General features: G+C 42.4%; 1 protein-coding gene and 1 non-coding gene across 2 annotated transcripts in view; both read left to right on the top strand.

Annotated features, from left to right (window-relative positions):
• The window catches only part of JAZF1 (JAZF zinc finger 1), a 201,307-nt gene that overhangs the window by 32,722 nt on the left and 156,408 nt on the right, over positions 1 to 12,177 (top strand). The window lies entirely within an intron of this gene.
• On the top strand, positions 2,624 to 2,685 carry LOC141934713 (U7 small nuclear RNA). Its single transcript, XR_012626409.1, has one exon. It is a non-coding gene; the product is annotated as a U7 small nuclear RNA (small nuclear RNA).

Here is a 12,177-nt window from a genome sequence, read left to right as displayed (position 1 = left end):
TACCTATGTGCATTTCTGTGCCGAACTATCCCTTGCTTTTCAGAGATAAAGTTAGATAGTTTTTGATCAGAAGTATTTGGTTCCCATCTCTTATTTAATTTGATGCATTATTACTTTTCAAACTGAGTATAGGTTATTGAACTTCTTCCCCCCACACCTTTGCCAAAGCCTAAATCCCACTTGGTATTTTGAGAAGAGTCACAAGCTGGCAGTAAGAGCCTCATTTTTTACCTTGAATTAAATAAGCATTGCTAGACCTCAAGGCCATTTTCCTAACGATCAGTAGCAATGCTAGCACTGCTTGTAACGAATCATAGAGTGGTTTGGGTTGGAAGAGGCCTTAAAGATCATCTAGTTCCAACCCCCCTGCCACGGGCAGGGACACCTTCCACTAGACCAGGTTGCTCAAAGCCCCGTCCAACCTGGCCTTGAACACTGCCAGGGAGGGGGCAGCCACAGCTTCCCTGGGCAACCTCTTCCAGTGTCTCACCACCCTCACAGGAAAGAATTTCTTCCTTATATCTAATCTAAATCTACCCTCTTTCCGTTTAAAACCGTTACCCCTTGTCCTGTCACTACCCTCCCTGATACAGAGTCCCTCCCCATCTTTCCTGTAGCCCCCTTTAAGTACTGGAAGGCCACGATAAGGTCTCCCCAGAGCCTTCTCTTCTCCAGGCTGAACAACCCCAACTCTCTCAGCCTGTCCTCACAGGGGAGGTGCTCCAGCCCCCTGATCATCTTCGTGGCCTCCTCTGGACTCACTCCAACAGGTCCATGTCCTTCTGACGCTGGGGGCCCCAGAGCTGGGCACAGCACTGCAGGTGGGGTCTCACGAAGAGTGGAGCAGGGGGGGAGGATCCCCTCCCTCGCCCTTCTGGCCACACTTCTCTCGACGCAGCAACATCTTGTTGAACAACGTTAGTAGCTGAGAAATTCAAGTGCGGCTCTTCCATAATTTACCGTACCGCAGGGTAACGCGCCTTTAACACTGCGGGTGATGATTATCGCGCTTACCTCTCTCACTCTACCCTCCTTTATTTCCTTTGCATACCGATTTTCCGAGGGCGCGGCCTTCCCGGCCGGAGGGTGGCGGGAGCCCCCGCGTGGCGGCCGCGGGCAGCGCCGGGGGCGGCCCGGCCCGGCCCGTCCGTCCCCGGGGCAGACCCGTCCCTGCTCCGCGCCCGAGGCTGGGGGCTCAGCTCCCTCCTGCCCGGGGCGGAGGCTGGAAAGCCAGCATTTAGCTGTTGTTAGTAATAATTTGTTTTTCGGATTTTCTTGCTTGGTTTTGTAGTTCATGATATGGCAGGTGAGGAAAAATATCATTAAGCCACCATGAGATTTATTCCCTTTGCCTTCCAAACAGACTGGTTTTAAAAAGCAGGAGCATGTAACTTCTTTACTTCAGAATGCTCGTTATATTTTTGCCTTTGTCTGATTTATTACAGTGCCTGTGCTAGTTATAAATATTAAAACAATTTATCATAAATTGAGTGTTGTGAAGCCAACATCTGGTTTAGATAGTTTTTTTTGAGGCTAAACTTTCACTGTACAGTTCATAAACTACACACAGGTTTTAAATCCCTTTCTTTAAACTCGGGTCTTTCATTCTGTTGTTGAGTGGACTGACACTTGCAATATTTATTAGAGTATTTGTGTGCTCTGTCGTGGCTTTAGGGTATATTTTTTGGAGCTGAAATGTTAAAATTCCTCAGCAAGTGCGTGGGGATAAGGATGCACTTTATAATGAGATTGCCGGGTCCATTAGTGCTTTCTGTGTGCTGTGGCTGTGACGCTGTTTCGTGTGAAGTGTTTCTCTCTCAGGTAGTTGGTCAGAAGGCCAAGTACCAGCGTTGTGTTAGGGCTTGTGTAACTATAGTACTGCCATAAAAACTGACACCACCAGCCCACTCCTACCCCCCAATTCTTTAGTTACACTGATAACATCCTAAGGAGAAAGACATCATACAGTTTGCCATTTATATGTTGTGAATATGTTTAATAGCTTAAAAAAAAAAGAAGTAAAGGCTCTGTTTTCCTGTGTTGCCTTTACAGGAAGAAACAGGCAGTTGGATTGACAGTTCAGTATATTATAATGGGTTCTTCCCCAGATTTGAACTTCTGTCATATAACAAGTGTTTCTGTCATATGCCGTAATCCTTCTCTCTCATGAGATATCCTGAGAAACCTCAGAAATGGCATATCAAAATTGTAAACCACAAAGCATAACCCCTAATGTAGCCCTGGGGCAAACCTCTGTCTTCTGAATTGCATGGCACATCGGAGATCATAGAATAAAAGAATGTTTTGCCTCGGAGGGTTTTTCCCTTCCTTTTTCCAAGCCAGTTCTAGTATTTACAGTATCTCTGTTCTCTGCAGATTTAATTGAGTCAATTAAGATTCTTAGGCTTGATTCCCCCAGGTGTAGGTTAAAAGTTTCTCCCCACCCCCCCTTACCAGCTGCTGTTTCTTGTTCTTGCCTGGTTTATAGAGAAAGCAGCTAGCTGGGATTTTGGTACAATTTGAAAAGCTCCCTCGATTGCAACAAAGTGATCTACTGTACGTGCAAGCATGAATAATGCCTGTCCTCATCTGCTTTTATTTCTGCTTCCTTTTCTGACCTTTACAGTGTTTCAGCTCTTTGAACTGTGTCTTGCAAGGTTTTTTCTATGTAGAAAACAGTCTCCATGTTTTTCATTAGTCTTATCACCTCAAACAGTTTTTGATTTCTTATGCCTTGCTGCAAGAACTGACAGTGCGCATGCCTATATTTCAGCCTTTCCCATATTTGGTTTTGTTCCTTACCAACACCATTACCAGAGAGCTAAGTTGATAAATTCACATGGCTGTTGATGACGCTGGTGTTGAAGTAGCAGTCCTTTCTCAGGTCTGTACTTTGTAAGCCATGTAGTCCTTTTAGATATTTCTGTTTCCCTGTTAGTGATGCGGTATTTCTCGCTTCTCATTTGGCTTCTTGCTTTGCTTTTGGACTAACTGAAAATACCCAGGTACACCCACAGACTGCATTTTCTTGCGCATTTAGGCATGTGCCAGGCTCCTGTTGAAGTGCAGCTGTCAAAGGTTTCGGTTTAGTTACTCTGAGGACATTTGGTTGGCATCCACGTCTCGTACATCAGATGGGGTGCTGCCAACAAGCATTTCCTTGGAAGCCTAGGGTAAGAAGTGTCGTGACTGTGGGTACCAGGAACATTTTTAGTTCATGCACACAAAAAAGCACTTTCTCTTCTCCAAGATCAGTCCTCTTCATTTGGCACAAAGAACAACGTTGTTCTTACTGATGCACTTTGCACATGACTCTTGTATTTGAACCATTATTTTATGCCAGTCCTGGTATTTTAAATATATGTTCTTAGAGCTCCATAGTCACTTGTTTGGGGAAAAAATGAATTCACCTATGGTTTTCAAGAAAGTACTGCTCTAGGTATTGATGCTTATTTGGGTTACCTAAACTGTCGATTTGACAACTTTAGCTGGCAATAATGTAACTTTAAGGGAATATTGGTAGGAGTCTGTGTCATGGCTTTAATCCCAAGAAAAGTGTCTTAAAGCCAAACCTTGGTGGTGATTTTAGTTTATCTAGTAGGTCTAGGTAATAATAAAAGTCTGTTCTTAACTTGGAGCCTTGTTTCAGAGGCCTTGTTTTCTGTTACTCTGTCTTTGTCTAAAGAACAGCTTGCTCCTCCTGAATTTCTTGCATAGGCAAGATTACCAAAGATACTTGGTAAATTTGTTACTGGATTGGCAAGAGGAGCGGGTGATAACTCTGCTCCATACAGGAATAGGGCAAGAGTCAGTGCCCAGAAGACTCCCTGGATGTGGTCACAGTGTGTGTAAAGACTCCGGGGTTGCCACGTTCCAGCTTGGAGTGGTCTTCTGTGCGAATGTCAGCTAGACCTCAAACTTTGCTAGGGATTAGATGTTGCTTTGGGACTTTCTTCCTGTGTGTAACCTGGTACAGAAATCAGCAAGGTTTCCACCTCCACCTTCTACACTGCTGAATACATATAAATGACAGCTGTCAGAATGAACCAGCAAAGGTATGTCTGTGGTAGACTTCTCCTTTTTAGTGGCTTGGGTTTTTCACTGTGACAGAACTGAGCTGCTAGAAGTCTTTTCCCCCCACTTAATAATGAAGGCTGGCAAAACTTCACAGCATATTAAAAAAAAATCCTACCTGATTTTGAGCAAATGATAGGTTTGAACGTCTTTACGTGCGTGTTGGGCAGCAAAATCTGTATGTTCTGTCTAGAGCTTTAATTTCTCTGAAAGGACCAAATTCATGCAAGTGAGGTGATTTCTGGGGAAGGGAAAGAGAGGCATAAACACTGTGCAGACAGCTTGTGTGTATGTGGGAATGCACAAGTGGAAAGATAAATATTTGCAATGGATTTTAGTCCCAGTCAGGTATTTGCTTGTTCTTGTGCAGACATTCATGTGTCATCAGTAACACAGGAAGGGTCCAGAAGCGTGGTGAGGTTGGGTAGGTTTTGCCTGTGTAGGGTGAGGGAGGAAGAGGTTTATGCCTGTGTGATGTGGGTTCTTCTGACTGTTTTTGTTGTGGTGATATATCACATTGAGAGAAAACATTGCATGTTGCAACTGGTAGACAAGTAATATTGTGCTATTCAGTGGGATTCCCTAGTCTGTCAGGTTTGCTTTAAAATAGCAAAGTCTTATTTATTTATTGGTTTTGGATTCCTCTTGTATAAGGGAAGTCTCAGCTCTTCCAGGGCTGACCCCTTGCTCCAGAGAAATGAGCTGTGGGGTAAGAATTTCCTAGGCTTGATAGTGTGCTTGGGCAGCAAGAGTTTTAGCTCTGTTCGATGAGCTTCTGTAGGTAATTCTGGCTCAGAGGCACAGATGAACGTGACTGTACAACTGTGATTTATGTTTAGGTTTCAAGACCAAGTATTGTCTGTTCTTCCATTGAGTGCAGTGGCTGTTTCAAGTTTAAAATTTTTATTTTAAAAATACCCAGCCGAACTGCTATCAAAATTTCCTTTGCAGACCAAGAAACTTCACTGTGTTGATCTGCACTGAGCAGCACAGCACTGATTACAGGACTTCTTCACCCTAATACTTCTCTGAAAGTATGCATCCTCTGATCTTGAGCTTAACATTTCTAGTATCGAGCCATCTTAATACTTGGTAAGCTCTTCCAGAGGTTTATTCTCAGTATTAAAAACATGTGCTTTATTAGGAATCTGGACTCCTGTGAATTAAAGTTTGAAATCTTTGTATTACAGCCTTTCCACCTTACTACCCAGTAGCTATCCACCTTGATTCCCTAGTGTTTCCAAAACAGATGTTTCCCAGACAGGTATCTCCTCTCCACCATGTTAAATGTTGCAGGCATTCTCGAGGTGACTTCTGACACACAGAAGTTGGTTTCCTTCATCCTGATTCCCATCAGCAACATTCTGCAGTTTCTCTCTGTATCTCTAGATTTTTGTCCTTGTCAAACATGTCAGTAGTAACTTGCTTAATAACATAAACTTTAAAACGTTGCATAATAAGGGTCTAAGAACTAGTGTAGCAATGATGCAGCTAGAAGCTCATCTGCTTGTGATGACTTCTCAGTTACAAGAACCCTTTCAGACTTGCAGCCAGTCTTCAGTTTGTTCAGTTAGTGAAGTGGGGATTTGAGTTTAAAACTATTTGAAAGTTTATATTGTGGTAGGATGTTAACTGAGTATCCAGCATCCCTAAATGTTAGGAGGGAAGAGAAGTATTAAGATACCATGATGGGCAATTAGGGTTTTGGAGGGGGAAGTGTGTGTGAGAGAGAGAGAATGAAGAATTACAGGCTGATACTAGCATGGGTGAAGCGAGTGGTTTTTGGCACCTTACTTCTAGTTGATAGAGAAATAATGTGATTTCAGTTCCTCACCCAAGAAGGGCTGTGTTCCAGTTCCCTCCATGCTGGTGTGTGGAACAGAGCCCTCAGTGGCCATGTCCTGCCCTGGGGTGGCCAGGAGCTCGTGTCTGTATTGCATATCTGTGCCTGGCTTGGCTAGGACAAGTCAAGGAAGCAGGCAGAGTAGTCAGCCCCTTGGTTCAGGTTATCTATCCCTGCTTTGGTTGGTGCCAAGGAGAGCAGCCACCATGCTTCATGCCCAAGAATTGGTGAGCCCGGTCTCATGGGTTCCCCAAGTAAAAGAACTGCAGTCTATCCCCCACCCCGTGGTGAGGAGAGGATATGCAAATTGTAGCTGTGGAAAGATTGTATTTGGCGTTCAGACACTTATCCAACAGGCATTCTGGTGGTGGCAGACTTGTGTAGGCTGGTTTGGCACTACTTGTATGGAGGAAGACTTTATTTTGGCTGCTGTAATTCTCAGTATATCTAGCTTAGGACAGTCTCTGCACCACCAGATCTTCACTTTGTTTGCCCAGGCAGAGAGCTGTAGGAGGTGCGCTCCTTTTAATCTACAGCCTTTAGGGCCAAGGCTGAGGTTGAAGAACACTCTTTGCGGGTTGCTGGTTTTCTTTTTGTCCTCCCTTTCCCCCACTCTTGTGCACCCTTGGATATCAGCAGAAGAACCTACTGTGGAGTTTCATTTGTGACTTAAATGCTACTGACTTTAACAACAAGAAGTTTAACTTTGTCAGAGAAATGAGAAAGCTATTCAGTAGTTGGACGTGATCTTCTTTCTGTGAGTCTGTAGTGATTGGCATTAATTATATTCTCTTCCTTTATATCTTTACATATAGAATGCTGCTCTAGTCACTGTCAGTGTCAGGTTAATACATTAATTATATGCATTACCCTTCTTTAAATGTTTTCTTTCAAATTTTCTGAAACTCTTCTATGTTCTTTGACTTGTTGAAAATAAACATGAAGAGACATTGAAAAAAAGCTTGAGATGCTGCTGTGGTCTGATTCATTTCATGTCTCCAATGAATACAGCCACCATATCACTAGCAATTAGGAGAGTTTCCAAAAGAAATTTCCTGAAGACTGCATTGGAGAAGAGTATTTCTGAAATGAGTTTCCATATCTTTCAGGAGGGTTTCCACCACACCATCTGTTGGTGATACTCATGTCTGTTGATGCGACATGAGAAAGGCTCTCAGTTGGGTCAGGGGCCATGTGGGGTGGTCACTCTGCTTCCTAACTCCAGGTTTAATACCTGATGCAGTGTGGTTTGGGTATTGGCAGTCACCCTGTGGCCCATGCGTTTCTGTCTGTGCTCACCACTTTCTCTCTTAGCGTGAATGAAATCCTACTTCCCTACTTCATATTAGTGACGAAGATGATGAATGCTTTGCAGATGAATGTATGCAGCATTAGAGACCAAAGAGAACTGTTGCTGTGTTTGTCAGCTTTAAGAAGGCAATAGTTTTAAAATTGGCTCATGTTTATAAATGCAGTTAAGACCAGCAATGTGTCCTATTAGCATAATCTTATTGTAGCTGTGAAAATTAAGGAGGTAGTCAAAAACTTTCTCCTTGACCTGCCAGGGGGCATAAATGTTCTTTATGCTGACATAGGTCACTTCTGTAGCCTCAGACAGACATGCACACACAACTTTCTGAAAATACTTGAAGATTATTTATTGTTCAACTAAATTAGGATGAATGTCTTCTAATTTATTTCTCCTAACAGATGTCATGCATACTAAAGACTTGTGAAATGGTTTGACTAGTCCTAATATTATGTTTAAAAAAACCTTGAAAATACCATCCCTAATGCAATTTCATTACTAATAGTAAGACTAATTTCTGTGCCACTGTTAAATGTTGTTAATCCTTAAAAAACTCACATGCATTCTTTAAAAAGAAAAAAATAAACCCAAATAACTGCCCCAGAAGACCAGCAGATATTTTGGTAAGGGATTTGTATGAAGATTTTTTTCTGTTTCAGGTTTTGCCTTATTGCCATTTGAAGATTTTAAAATTTGACTGCTTTCTCTTAAAACTTCTGTTTGAGGCATTGATAATTCTCATTAAAAAAAGAAATCCTGTGAAGAGATATTAGGCATGTTCTTTTAACTCGGTAGCAAAATAAATGAAAGGCTATGAGAGGACTTGAGGAGAGCAGACTTAAGCATCTTCAGGGATCTGCTTGGTAGAGTAGCATGGGATAAAGCCCTGGGGGGAAGAGGGGCCCAAGAAAGCTGGTTGATATTCAAGATGACCTCCTCCAAGCTGAGGTGGGATGCATCCCAACAAAGAGGAAGTAAGGTGAAACTGCCAGGAGGCCTGCATGGATGAACAAGGAGCTCCTGGACAAGCTCAAACACAAAAAGGAAGCCTACAGAGGGTGGAAGCAAGGACAGAAAGCCTGGGAGCAAGACAGAGAAACTGTCTGAGCAGCCAGGTGTCAGGTTATGAAGGCCAGAGCCCTGATAGAGTTAAATCTGGCCAGGCACATCAAGGGCAACAAGAAAAGCTTCTACAGGTACGTCAGTGATAAAAGGAAGACTAGGGAAAAAGCGTGCCCTCTCCAGAAGGAAACGGGAGACCTGGTTACCCAGGATACGGAGAAGGCTGAGGTACTCAACGACTTTTTTGCCTCAGTCTTCACCAGTAAGGGCTCCAGTGACACAGCCCAAGTAGCAGAAGGCGAAGGGGGGGACTGGGAGAATGAAGAACTGCCCACTATAGGAGAAGATCAGGTTTGAGACCATCTAAGGAACCTGAAGGCGCAGAAGTCCACGGGACCTGATGAGATGCATCCGCAGGTCCTGAGGGAACTGGCAGATGAAGTGGCCAAGCCACTATCCATCCTATTTGAGAAGTCATGGTAGTCCAGTGAAGAGTCATCTGGAATAGGCTCTGTCTGACATAGATATGAGGAAGAAAGTCTTTCCTGTGAGGGTGGTGAGACACTGGAACAGACTGTCCAGAGAAGCTGTGGCTGCCCCCTCCCTGGCAGTGTTCAAGGCCAGGTTGGACGGGGCTTTGAGCAACCTGATCTAGTGGAAGGTGTCCCTGCCCATGGCAGGGGGGTTGGAGCTAGATGATCTTTAAGGTCCCTTCCAACCCAAACCATTCTATGATTCTATGAGAGTTAAAAAGTGGTGTGGTTCCTCTCTCTCTTTTTTTTTTTTTCCCCTCAAATTCTGTTTTGCCTAGTTTTAAAATTTGAATAGTTGCTACTGTTTTGATAATGATGAAGTATCATGGAAGGTTCATGGTATTTTGAAAGATGTAAGCTTATTTGAATTGCCACACTACCTCTTTACCCTTCTCCCCCATCTCCTCCTCCCCTATTTCTGCAACTTCCTTGGGGTATTTTTGTCCATCATTTTGCCTCTAAATACTGTCAAAGTAGATGCTCAGCTGCAGTGGATCTAGCAGATACATACAAACCAGTAATGGGCCTCTTACAGTAAGTAAGTAGATCCAGCTCCTGAAGTTATATTTGGAACTAGAAAAAAAAAAAATCCCAGTTTTCAGTTGGAGTGTTGAATGCTGTGAAAAGCCTTTCCTTTTTCACCAGTTTAAGCTGCAATTTGATCACGGTGGATTCCAAGTTCATCTCAGTGCAGTACTTAATTTTAACCTGTAGAGCACAGAGAGCCCTGTTCTTACAGTTTAGGTCATGAAGGTCAGGTAGGTCATTTTAGAAGATGTGCCTTGTCCAGGGAGGAGGAACTCTGGAGGTAGTTAAGGTGCTTAAAATCTGGTGAAGAATAAGTGCTCTGTCTCCTCAATTTGTGCATTTGCTCCTTAGGGCGGTATGTGGGAATAAAGATTCACATTTTCCTCCTAAAACGTGTAGAAAAAGTGTCTTAGGTAAAATTGTACTGTGTTTGTACTTGAAAGTGCTCTCTGTATACTTCCAGTTAGTCTTTGAGCAGCTTCATTTCCAAAGGCAAAACTTTTCCATTTTGTAGGAGTGGGGGGAACTACCCCACAATAGGCAGCTGTAGAGTTTTTGGTGTTGAAATACTGCGCATCTGTGTTTTGGACCATTTGGTGTGAATTAGTGCGGTTTCAAAATCTAATGGAATCAGGAAGTAAATAGTATTGTGCGGTAACGTAGCCAAGCAGAGTTTTAATCCATCCTTCTTTGGTATCAAAACCGGAGTGCTGTGGAGGAAATGACTTCTACACAGCCAAGCCCTCTGGGCACTCTTCAGGCCTTCTCACGCACGGCTGAGGCTGGTGCCTCTGCGATTTCATGGCTCTTGCTACCCCAGCTAGCAAGGTCACTGTTTGCTTGGCCATGTCCACCTACCTTGCAATCCCACCTCTGACGGCACACGTAACTGTAGTGACACCTAGCTAGCTCTCACATTCATGCAGTGGTCCTAAGGCATTAGGGGTCAGTGATGCATGCCAATGCTTTTTTTAATGAAACATAACATTGGCTTTATTTTTGCTCTCATTCCATTGCACTTAGTCTTTTAGCAAAGTTACAGCAACTTTGAGGACAGAGAGGGGAAGACCCTTGGTGGTAAAGCTTTACATTACAACCATATGGCTGTTTTTGAATTACTTCTTCCATGAGTTGCAGGCTGATGTACTTAAAACTAAGAGTGAGAAACGTCTTGCCTGCTGTGGGTTTGGTTTGGGGTTTTGTTTTTTAATTATTCTATTTATAAACTTGAGAAGACTGCTTCCAAGTTTTTACTGTCTTAAAGGAGTTTTTACTGTCTTCCCCAAATACCTTAACAGTAACTGAGTAGAGTAAAAAAGGCGGGGTAGGAAAATGCTGATGCCAAAGAACAGATAGTGCTGAAGGTCCAAGTGTTTGCAGGTCTTTCTGATAGTCATCCTCTGAGTGATGGAGAACAGTCTGTCAGTTTTCAGCTTTTATATTTCAAGCTGCAGTTAGTCACTGAGATTTATTCTAATGAAATTCCTGCTCTAATAGTTGTGGGTATCACAGGATTAGTTTTATTTACTTAAAAGTTTAAGAACACTGCTTGCAAGTCCTGCTTTTGAGATGATTATTCTTCACGTGTAATGTTGTACTGTCTACATGTTTAGCTTATAGCCTCAGCTTTACGGGAAAGAAGAAAAGGAATTACCGTGGAAGGCTGCTTTCCCACATCTATCATTCTCTGGGGAAGATGCAGAAAAATCTCTTCCTGCACTTTTCTGGAATAATGTGTTTTGGTGAAGTATGACCATGTCTCTTGGATCACTGCCTTCCTCTCCAGGCTATTGCTCTGCTTAGCCTGGGGTTGGTGGTGCCTACCAATAAGTTGAATGTTGTGCCATGTTGCTCAGCAGGGGAACTTTTTGCACAGCTCTGCGAAGTGGCATCTTAAAAACATGCATTTGAGTGCCTGACGGGTTAAAATGTGTGTGCTCTCACACATAAATGCTGGATTCTTGTATTTTACTTACTTTTGTTTCTTTTCGGCGATGCACCAAAGTTAACAGCATTCTTCACAATTCATTAATAATTGTTGTAGAAAGTGATCCTTTTTCCTTTTTTTTTTATTTTTAAAATACTTTGGTCCGTTATTGAACTTTCTGGATGTTCACAGTTATAAAATTTAAATACAGTGGCTGCAATTCATTTGACATTACTAGCAGTTTTATTGTCTGTTTTACAAAGATTCTGTCACGTTTTTGCTGTCTGGAATTCTGAAGAAACACTGAAATAATGCAACTGAAAAGAATTGTTGTAAGAGGAAGAAACATCATTTGAAAATACAGAAACATCGTTCACTGAAGTGGAAGAGGCATTTAATGGAAGTACTTGTGGTAGTAATTGAAAGAAATGTTTCATATTTCACTAGAAGCATGTAAAATGCACACAGCTTAGGAAAGGAAGTACATTTTTGATCAGTGTAGGAGGAGAACTAATATTAAGAGATAACCTAATAATTTGAATTGAGGTTGAGCAGTTTCATTATTCCAGAAACCTTAAATACCTGTGCCTGACAGCTTCAAGTGCATATTAACTTGTGATTTGAAAATCTTCTGGCGTAACTAAATTTAGAAATACTACTCTTTTTATTTAAATGCTTGTTTGATGCAATAAGCTTAGACTTCTGAATTAATTTGTAACAACGGTTAATGGTTAGTGACTAACATCGCTGCTCCAGGATTGGTAGCAAAACTTGGCTTAATGCTGAAAAAAATACACGACCTTCCCATGTAGCTGCAGAAAACTTGAGATACACAGGAAAAAAGTTGTGTTAGGCCTTTGGGGTTTTTTTTAATGGTTGCTTTGAATGTTCATAGAATCAT

This window comes from Strix aluco, chromosome 1 (assembly GCF_031877795.1).
Source record: "Strix aluco isolate bStrAlu1 chromosome 1, bStrAlu1.hap1, whole genome shotgun sequence".
In the NCBI taxonomy this organism is placed as follows: domain Eukaryota; kingdom Metazoa; phylum Chordata; class Aves; order Strigiformes; family Strigidae; genus Strix; species Strix aluco.
Note: the sequence above shows the minus strand (reverse complement) of the source record. Positions and strands in the feature narration are given on the sequence as shown.